We start from the raw sequence: 11,642 nt of genomic DNA, 5'->3' as shown, positions 1-11,642 counted from the left end.
ATATGTGTGTCTATGTACCTGCTTGTGAGTGCACATCTGTGTGTCTGTGTGCATGTCAGTGCGTATGTCTGCGTATGTGTGCGTGTATGTGTGCAGGTGCTGAGAAAGGAGCCAGGATTCTTTGAATAGTGTTTGCTCAACGCAATCCCTGCGTTGTTTACATGGTGTAATGGTGAGCACTGTGGACTTTGAATCCAGTGATGCGCGTTTAAATCTCTGTCACACCTGTTTTGAGTCGATCTCTATGTTTCCCATATCAAAGAAGACACTTTTTACAATGTGGACACAGTTCGATTCTCGAGTTCAACATTCAAATTTCCTACCGCAACGTGAGCATTTACTGCAATCCACGTAATTGGAGTTTTAGTCCAGCGCATTGCGCAATGACGGAATGTTTCCTTGCAGTGAATGTTAATTCTTAAGTTGAAAGGATCCATCTCGGCTCATAATCTGGACTTGTTCTGTTCTCTTTCTTTCTTCCCTCATTGAGCTTCCTGCTCTTCTGGGCTTCATGTGACAGGCGCAGCAGAACCTGGTTTTCGTTCAGTTGAAGCGCTGTATAAGACAGATTTCCTTTTCTGTCCAATCTTTGCCGATGAAGAATATTGGAAAATGTCAAATGATTTCTCTTCAAATGCCAGCTGGTGCTCACACTGTGCCATTCCTCTCAGGCTGGATACTTCATTCCAGGCCGATTGATGCCCATTAGAGTCCTGCAAAGAATGGAGGCTTTTATTCGTACAGCCGATGGGAGCAATCTCAGGCGGCGAAAATAAACATCTGAAAGCTGTTTTATTCTGCCTTCAAATAGAACTGGCAAGAATAGAACTGAAAATACCGACCAGAACTCACTGGCCCAGAGTGCAAAGTTTAAAATGAAAATGTTCAATGTTTATTGTTCTCCTCTTGTGAAAAGTTCCGAAGCTTTCTTACTTCAAATGACAAAAAACATTCATGGACTTGAGAATATCTAATAGGTGCCCCTCTCATGAAATGCATATGTAGTAAGCTTTCAGTAGCTCAATAAGATGCCTCCATAACAAAATGGCAGTATCGTAAACCAAGGGTTATTATAAGTGGCCCATTTTGCCAGCTAGAATTAGAACAATGAGCTTTTCAAATGAGCTTATCCTTGACCATTCCTTTATGTTATTAATTTCCTGTACGAAAATGTATGCTTTATTATGAATCAAGCAAAGCGATATCATAAGCTGAATTCTGGGGTAAGCAGGTGTAGGGAGTGTTGTTTTGCAGCTACCTAATGAATGGATCCTTATTTCGGACAAGGTCGAAAAACATCCCAGGCCTGAGATAAGTGAGACTCCCTTTCCTGTGACCTACGTATGAACAGGTATCACCTGTGAGTGGTCGGTCATTATGTCAGTTAGTATGGCTTGCCCAGACTCAGCTTATGATTGGTTTTAACCCCTTGCTACTCATGTCCCTCCCCACTCTGAAAATGTATAATTGTGTGAACTTTGACTGTGTAATTTGCCTGTTCTATGAGATTGACCAGACTCTGTCAAGAGTTGAAATCAATTCTATAGATGGGTCAGCTGCAGCTAATAAAATTGTGTTAAAACTTTCAAGTGTATTCGCTTTCAGTTTTTGCTGAACCAGACTAAGAGTAAAGAATCCGGTATCGTCATTTGGGGGCTAGTCCGGGATCTCAACGGTCGATCACCGAGAGTTCGCGGCGTAAGAGACGAATTGTTTTGGACACGGACGAAGGAGAGGGCGCCCCGGGTGAGTAAACACTTCTTTACCACTCCGGCTTTCCTAAATCTGTCACGTCTGACGACGAATCGTCCCATCGCCAACTCTTGCGTGGCGTCCTTACGAGATTCAGCCTAGTACACTAGTCTGGCGAATACACGGATATAGGTTAGTGATTAATATCACTAAGGTTCAGTCGGCGTACTGAGGGAGTGGTAATCAACACACCACTGGGTCAGGCTTTGATTTCCGGGTGATTGAGTATAAACCGAAACTCTGAAGCGGTAGGTCAGTGATCAACAAACATCACTGAGTCCAGTTCGCGTTCCGGGTCATTGAAAATAAACAGGAAGTGCGAATACGGTGCGTTAGTGATCAAAATATCACTCGGTTCGAGTTCCTGGTGATTGGATATAAACAGGACCTTTGAACACGGTGGGTCAGTGATCAATATCACTAAGGGTTAGGTTTCAAGTCTCTGGTGATTGGGTATAAACCATTACTTTGAATCCTTGGGGATTGGATACAAACAGGAACTGATTGCTTGTGCTGATCGACTACAGAAGGAAGTGCCTGTCACACACCCCGCCTTAGACTGGTTGTTAAGAGAGGAGATCCTCCACGCGAAGGTCAGGACCCTGAAGTGGGTGTAGGCACAAAGGGCACTTAGGATTGTGAGGCACAAGCAGTCAGGACCTTCATTAAATCCAGTAAGTAACTGGGTGGCGACATACGGTCGCGTTAACTAGTTGACTTGACTGGGTAGCGACCAATACAGTTGTGTTAACTGGTCGACTAAGGGTAACAAAACAAGATAAGATGGGTAATTGTTTGGATGTCACTACGGAACCGGGAAGTCCCTTACAAATTTTGTGTGAAAAATATCCAGACAAGGTAAAACAATTAAGACAGTTGTCAGTGGGGCTGAATAAAAGACGGGGCAATGAGAAATGGCCATTGGGGGGCAGTAAAAACCTAGATGCCGTCACTGAGGCTGAGGAACTAATTTGGAAAAATAACGGAGGTAAACCAGCCAAAGGGTTAATTGCTTTATGGAAACAGTACTGTCAGGAATTGAGAGGAGCGTCAGTATTAGCCAGCTGGCAAGATAACGCGTTAAAGTTAGGAATAGGACTCACTGAAGGAGGAATAGTTAAGTCTGTAGAACTCCTAGAAAAAGAATGTGCTCATGCAGAACGGGAGTCTGAAAAGACTTCGGTCGAGTCTAAAACACTTGATAGGAGTGGATTACGTAATCCAATGGTTGGCATGGCTTTGACCGGGGAAGACGATGAATTCGATGAATGGAACTTCAGGTCCCATGTCACTCCCCAGGGTCCTAGTGCTCCTCCTGCATACAGTAGCCTCTATCCCTCAGCAGCTCCGAGACCGGTTGTTCAAACCGCTGTCATAACGCCTCAAATTGTTTCCCCAGTCTCCTCCCGTACCAGAAGTCAAACTAAGGGCTTATTGGCTCCAATTTTTAAACCCTCAGCCAACCCACCTAGTTCCGGACAGCAGCTGAGACTGGACAGTCAGTGACTTAGAGACACAGACACTAGAGAGCCGGATGACGACTTGATATCACTCGACTCAAGACGTAATACTGAGACACTAGTTAGATATGAACCGACCCCTCGTCAGTTACCAATGAGACAGGTGCCGAACCCCGCCTATGTCGCGGCTAACGCCGGAGACGCTGACAACCCCCAAACGATAAATGTGTACTGTCCATGGAGACCCCACGAAATAATGGCCATTCTAACCGGGATACCGGATAGAAAACAAGCACCTACCTCATTCGTGGACTTTCTTCGTACTACCATTTCCGTCTATAATGCCGAATCAAGGGACTTATGGTCGCTAATACAGCAAGTTTTAACCCCTGCTGAACATAATAAATTCCTAGCAAAGTTGACCTATCAGAATCATGCCGCACTGGTGGAACAGGTAGCAAATGATGAACACCGCCAGCAGCGTCTTTTTGCTGCCCTTAGTGCTATTCTACAAAAACCAGTTGACATAACCAAGATCTTAGACACCAAGCCTAAAAAGGGAGAGGGAGCAGAAGAATATTTGGAAAGATTCTCTGAAATATACCAGAATCAGTCAGGGGATGTAGCATACCGTGACAAAAAGGACTCGCCACAGTACTGCGCTATGCTATTGAACTGCCTACCGAGTCAGGTTGCTCAAGCAATTAAGACTAATAATATGAACTGGTCAGAGAATACTCCCACCCAGATGAATAGGGCAGTAAAATACTACTGGACGAATAATAAGCACCAGGAAGGTCAAGCCCAAGTTAGGGTCAAGACTGAGTATGTGATGAAAAAGGAAGAGCCAAAACTCATAACAGGATATCAGATGGAGCCTCAGTCTTGTGTCCCAGGATGGGTGGACAGGGAAGGGAATGGATATGTTACACATCCTAACGGACCAACCGCCCCTAATTATGGCCCACCCTATGTTCCCCCGAGAAGAGGAGGAGTTAGACAGACAGGGTCAGATGGCTGTTTCAATTGTGGTCAGCGGGGCCATTGGAGCAAGGAATGTCCCTCCCGTAGACAACAAAGAGGGGAACAGATGCAGGGGCAGCGAAGAGGAGGTTGGCAAGGGAGTCAAGGACGAGGAAGATATACGGACTTTTCCTAAAATAATCCCTTCCCCCAGTATTGACGAGCTAACCTTGTGGTGAACGGGATCCAGTCAGAACAGGAGCCCGTTCTGTCATTAATGATCGAAGGAAACCCACATACATTCTTAGTAGACACCGGAGCAACTATGTCATCTGTCCGATCGGAGCTCAATCTCCCTGAGTCCGGGGAAAGACAGAGTCTGTCTGGTTTCCAGGGACAAGTGAACCAATACCCGATATCTGAACCAGTGGAAGTATATTTTGGAAATGACTCAGTAAAACACCAATTTATAATCACAAATGGACCAGACTGTAACCTCATGGCTAGAGACTTGCTCTGTACATTTCGCCTGAGCATTGAGTGCGGGGACGAAGGACTGACTGTGAAACCATGGGCCCCCAAAAGGCAGTTTTATGTTTCTATCACCCCACAATGGTGGTCTCTAGATTTTAAGCATGAGGGTCCCCTTCATGTAACCTTGGCTTACGATATGAGTGGGAAGAATAAGGAATTGGAGTACTTTTACCGAAGCTATGTAGGAACGGAATGGGAAGTTATCCGTCGAGCTATGGTTGCAGGACCAGAAGGGAGAGCAGAGTATGTTGAGATCCCCTCAGAGTTATGGAAGGAAGCACCTATTACAGGTTACATCGCTCGACGTGCTGCAAAAACAATGGGATGGGATCCAGGATACTTTGAAATAAAAGGAGCCCCACATATCACCCGGGAGGTGAATTACCCGCACCATGCGAGGAATCTAGGACCCATGGTAAATCGGGCAGTCAAACAAGCTGATCCAAATAACCGGCAGAAGCAGATCCTGTCAAATGGCCGGACTATTCTGTTTTATCAGAAACCAAAGGTTAAAAGGGCACAATTGCACCACCATGTGGGCAAAGAAAAACCAGAATATGTCAATCCGCAAGTGTGGGCAGAGGACCCCACACAGGTTGGATGCGTTAAGATGACTCCTATTCATGTGGCCCTGCAGGACAATGTTGCATTACCCTCTATTCGACAATATCCACTAAAGCAACAGGCAATACCAAGCATTGACAAACTGATCGCTGGATTATTAAAGCAAGGGATTTTGATTAAATGTCAGTCCCCGTGTAACACGCCCATCCTTGCAGTTCCGAAGCCAGCGAAACCAGACCAGTACAGATTAGTACAGGACTTACGATCTATTAATGCTATTGTACAATCGCTACACGCACTTGTACCCAATCCGACCCATATTCTGGCTCAAGTCCCGGCAGCAGCTAAAATCTTTGCAGTAGTTGATCTCCAACATGCCTTTTTCGCCTTGCCGCTAGACCCATCTAGCCAGTATCTTTTTGCCTTCACTTACAAGGGACAGCAATATCCGTGGACCCGACTGCCACAAGGCTTCGTTAACTCCCCAACGTTGTTTTCTAGATGCCTACAGGAGCAATTACAGACATTGACTTTAAAACAAGGGTCTGCGCTAGTCCAGTATGTGGACGATCTGTTGATAGCCAGCCCTGATGAGCAGAGTAACCGGGAAGACACTGCCCAACTGCTAAATCACTTATCCTCGCTGAGGTACATAGTATCCCAGTCGAAAGTACTGGTGGCCCAACAGAGGGTTAAGTTTCTTGGCGTCTTGCTCTCAGCAACTGAGCGAGGCTAAGAAAGAAGCAGGATTGAACCAATCTGTCAATTCCCTGTACCTCGCACTGCAAAGGAGGTACGGCAGTGGATGGGAATGATAAACTATTGCAGACAGTGGATCCCTAATATTGCCTTGGACACTAAATTATTAACGCCATATACCAACAAAGAGGGCGAATTTCAACAAGATTCCGAAGCTTTAGAGGCATTCAAGAGATTAAAGGCAGCTTTGTCACAAGCACCCGCATTGGGGAGACCCCTGTACGACAGACACTTTCAGTTGTACTGTACTATCTTCACTGATTGCTCGACTGCTGTTCTGACTCAAAAACATGGAGACAAGCATAGACCGGTGGCGTACTACTCTTCGATGCTAGACCCGGTAGCACTGGGACATCCAGTTTGTACTCAGATTTTAACGGCCATTTACAATAGCCTGCAGTCGGCTGCTAATCTGACTTTACAACAGGACATCACTGTATACAGTTCACACTCGGTAACTGCATTATTAGGCCAGCTGCAGACTCAACATCTTACCATGGCTCGACAGAATAAGTATGGGATATATTTGCTGAATAATCCTAAGCTGCAATTTAAACATTGTACGACCATCAATCCAGCATGTTTTCTCACAGAGCCACCCCTTGAACAGACTGATCCAGGACACGATTGTTTATCTTTGATTAAGGAAGACACCTCTGTCAGAGACGATCTGTCTGATGTCCCAAGAAAGGATCCAGACTTAACTATGTATGTAGAAGGGAGTGCCTCTGTTGGTTCCTTTGGGGAGAAACTTTCGGGATATGCAGTCGTGAATCAATACCGTGAAACTATTGAATCTGCTGCTTTTGAATTTCCATATTCTGCCCAACAAGCGGAACTGTTTGCATTAATAAGAGCCTGCATTTTAGGAAAAAACTTGAGAGTGAACATCTGTACAGATTCGAGATACGCTTTCGGGGTAGTTCACGATTTTGGACAATTATGGAAAAACAGGGGATTTCTGACTTCTGCAGGTACGCAGATTTCCCATCAGAAGTTAGTCTGAGATTTATTACAAGCCCTTATGCTACCAAGACAGATCTCGGTTATGAAATGCTCCGCCCACACGACAGGACAGACCTCAGTAGATATAGGGAATAGATATGCTGATCGGGAAGCAAAGGAAGCGTCCCAGACACAGAGGGTGGTTGTCCCTAGAATGATGAGTCAGACTAAAAGCTCAAACAAGAGCAAGTCTCCCTCTGATAAACAAATGCCAACCATCCAAGACGTCATTAAATTACAGGAGGACGCTCCTGGCTGTGACAAGCAATTGTGGGAACAACTTGGTTGTACTTATGACTGTGTATCTAAATTGTGGGTCACCCCTGCGGGGCAGACTTGTATGTCGTATGAATTAGCAGTATGGGTTATTGAATGTGTACACTTTGCAACTCATTGTGGGGCCAAAGCTGCAAGCGATACGCTGCTGGCCACTTGGTGGCATCCTAGGTTGCAAGCCCTAGCCCAGGGCATCAGCAGTCGTTGCCTTATTTGTCAGAAACACAACCCTGGAAAGGCAGTGTCTTGCGAAAAGGGAAAAACCCCTCTACCTGAAGGTCCCTTTGAGACCCTCCAAATGGACTACATTGAGCTGCAAAGATGTCAGGGTTATAAATATGTTTTAGTTATTGTTGATGTATTTAGTAAATGGATAGAGGCCTATCCGACAACGGATAATAAAGCCTCTACTGTTGTAAAAGTTCTGATGAAAGAGATCATTCCTAGATACGGAATCCCAAATCAATTGAGTTCAAATAACGGCCCTCATTTTGTAGGCCAGGTGAATAAGGAATTCTGCACCCAGATGGGCATCAAACAACAGCTACATTGTGCCTACAGGCCACAGGCCGCTGGGTTGGTTGAACGTGCTAACCAGACTTTGAAAAATAAACTGGCCAAGCTGCAGGCTGAGACTGGTACTACTTGGCTCAAACTTCTTCCTATAGCCTTATTTCAGACACGTACTACCCCGGCTGGGGCAATGCGGTTAAGTCCTGCTGAAATTATATACGGTAGACCCCTCAAGACCCCGTGGAATCAAAACGTTCCGAAGACTGTCCATTTTCACCACATGACAACAGACAACAGAAATGACTAACGATGTTTTGTCATTAACTAAGGCATTGAGAAGCCTTCACTCTCGGGTACCAGCTGCCTACATCGAACTTCCTCCTATAACCAGTCCATCTAAAATCGAACCGGGAATGTATGTGTTAATCAGGAATTGGACAAGGAAAGGACTGGAACCTCGTTGGGAGGGGCCCTATCAAGTCTGACTCACCACCCCTACCGCTGTGAAAGTAGAGGGGAAGAGTGCTTGGGTTCACCTCCACCACTGTAAAACTATCAGTCCCACGTTTTAAATTTAAAATGCTAACTTCTCTTTTCTTTCATGAAATCTTTCCTATACAGGTGTCGTGACCAGCCATGAAAGCCTTACTACGGATCTCCCCTATTCTACTCTGCTTCACCCTGGGAGTGAACAAACAGGATACCTGTCAGCGCGACCAGCCTGAACGCATATACCACCTATGCTCAGGAGACGTACTTCGATGCAACGACCCAGATGGATTCGGAATATGGAACGTCACCCAGGTGGACGCCTCTACCGGGCTCTTGCGGCAGCCCTACCGGACGCTGATATTGGGAGCACAACAAAGGAACAGTCACTTACCATGTTATCGGACTAAATGCAAATTTGATTTTGTTTGCCACCGAAACGAAAGTGAATTCCCAGCCCCAGATCCATGCTCTAAAGGAGGGATCAGGCGCTCCGTGACTCGGGTGTCTAGGGGACTGTATTTGAATACTTTTCTCTGTATGTCTCATCTCTATGCGCAAAGCTTAAACATGTCCTCCTGCTGGGTGTGCTCCCATATCCCTACCCATTCCAAGGGAGGTATCCCTCTAAGGCCGATTCCCCTAACTTCCCCAGAAATGGCAGAATGGGTGATAAATCGGAATGAAACTGACGGGAACGGTATTAGAGACAATGGCTATGTACGAGCATACGATTTAACAGTGCAAGTTCCAGTGGGGGAGCAATGGAGAAAATACACCAACCACACCAAGTGTGGGATCAAATTTAAGGGGTGGTACCAACCCAATTACAATCGTACCTATAAGCCCCCATTCCTGATGCTCACCAACACGTCAAGGCCTCAGGGGGTAATATGCCTGTCTAAAAACACCACGGGTGGACAGGTAATGGGATGGAGCAGATGTACTCAATACATCAATGTGACAATATACGCCAGCCCCAGTACCATCCAATGGACCGGCTGTGGAAATGGGTCAGTATTGCAGCACAGACTCCGGGGGGTGGGGAACAACCTCTGGGACCTGACGGGGTGCCGCCATTCACGGAATTGCCCTCCAATCTGATAGCCTACAATGGTACGTATTTCATATGCGGCCATAAGGCATACTCATGGTTGCCTCAGAAATGGACTGGGTCCTGCTTTTTGGGATATGTGGTACCATATATCCATCACTTGCCCTCCCTAGCAGATCATCGCCATTACCGACTCAAAAGGGAAATCACAGAGACAGAACGATACTTCGCTATTTTGTTCCCTGGGTATGGGGTGGGCAGGACAATCAAGGAAATTCGGCTTATCGCTTCCGTCTTAGAACAGGTAGCTAATGAAACAGCAGACGCACTGCAGGACATTAACGCCGAAATGATAGCCATGCGTACAGTGGCCTTGCAAAATCGCATGGCTCTCGACTATCTGTTGGCCGAAAAAGGGGGAACGTGTGCGCTGATTGGATCAGAGTGCTGCACCTACATACCAGATAACTCAGAAAATATAACTAATCTGGCTAAGCACATACGGGACGAAGTAAAGAAATTACTCCAAACCCCAAGGAAGGGTTGGTTAGACTGGCTTTTCGGTACCTCATGGGGAGCGTATCTAGTGCATTGATTGGTTATCCTAATTGCAGCAATACTCATTTTCGCCATAACCGTTCTTAGCATCAAAATTGTCTGCAAGATAGCCATCAACCAAATCCGAGTATAGAGCCTTGACCAATCAGAACTGTTGATTGAGCAAAGATTAGTTATCATAAATGATAAAAGGGGGGAATGAGAATACCTACGAGGTGCCCCTCCAATGAAATGCATATGTCGTAAGCTTTCAGTAGCTCAATAAGATGCCTCCATAACAAAATGGCAGTATGGTAAACCAAGGGTTAATATAAGTGGCCCATTTTGCTAGCTAGAATGAGAACAATGAGCTTTTCAAATGAGCTTATCCTTGACCATTCGTTTATGTTATTAATTTCCTGTATGAAAATGTATGCTTTATTATGAATCAAGCAAAGCGATATGATAAGCTGAATTCTGGGGTAAGCAGGTGTAGGGAGTGTTGTTTTGCAGCTACCGAATGAATGGATCCTTATTTCGGACAAGGTCGAAAAACATGCCAGGCCTGAGATAAGTGAGACTCCCTTTCCTGTGACCTACGTATGAACAGGTATCACCTGTGAGTGGTCGGTCATGATGTCAGTTAGGATAGCTTGCCCAGACTCAGCTTATGATTGGTTTTAACCCCTTGCTACTCATGTCCCTCCCCACTCTGAAAATGCATCATTGTGTGAACTTTGACTGTGTAATTTGCCTGTTCTATGAGATTGACCAGACTCTGTCAAGAGTTGAAATCAATTCTATAGATGGGTCAGCTGCAGCTAATAAAATTGTGTTAAAACTTTCAAGTGCATTCGCTTTCAGTTTTTGCTGAACCAGACGAAGAGTAAAGAATCCGGTATCGTCAGACTAATGATTCGAGACCGAATGCTTTATCTGCTGCCTCCCGGTACACGGAACATTGTCTGAAGTTTCGTCCCATTCTTTTCCCAGTTTAAGGGAGTGAAGTGTCTGATCTGCTCTGCTAATTACGGTAGAAAAATCTCGGGTAAATTTGTCACCTCTGAGTGATTCATTGGGGAAGTTTGAGAACATTTCTTAAAGCCTCCGGCTCACTCAGAAACAAACCCAGACACACGGATTGACCCAGAATTAACCAGAGATGGTCACAGGGTTAAACAGAGCCGAGATACAGGCAGTGTTTCGAAACACGTGGAAATAGATAAGAGAAAGAGAAGGACAAAGCGATTTGATGACAAAAACTTGACTTAAACCCTAAAAGACAGCAACAAGAGGCTGCTAGCGTTTGTAATGACCGGATGCGGTGTCTAGGATGTACCTCAGGGCTCCATGCCTTAGTTGCTTAAAAAGCCTGTCTAATGAGCAGGAGTTCCTGGCATCAAATCCCAGGGGGATCTCATTCTTTTCACCTTGGTTCCATTTCCCTATTTGAGACTTTTAAGCGAGGGCTTTGAGATTCTTCGGAATTCATCAAATACAGCGGTGCCAAACTGCACCTTTAATGTGCGGACAGAATGTATGAAGTAAGATGCTGGAAATCTGAAATAATAAGAGAAACTGCTGGAAAAACTCAGCAGGTCAGAGAACGTCTGTGTGGAGACGAACGTGGGATAACCTTCCGGCGAAAGATCATCGATTGAAAAATTATTCTACCTTCCTCCTTTCACAGATGCTGCCTGACCCGTTGAGTATTTCCTGCATTTCCTGTTTTTATC

Source organism: Heptranchias perlo, chromosome 35 (assembly GCF_035084215.1).
Source record: "Heptranchias perlo isolate sHepPer1 chromosome 35, sHepPer1.hap1, whole genome shotgun sequence".
NCBI classification, from domain to species: Eukaryota; Metazoa; Chordata; class Chondrichthyes; order Hexanchiformes; family Hexanchidae; genus Heptranchias; species Heptranchias perlo.
This window is presented reverse-complemented; position numbering follows the sequence as displayed.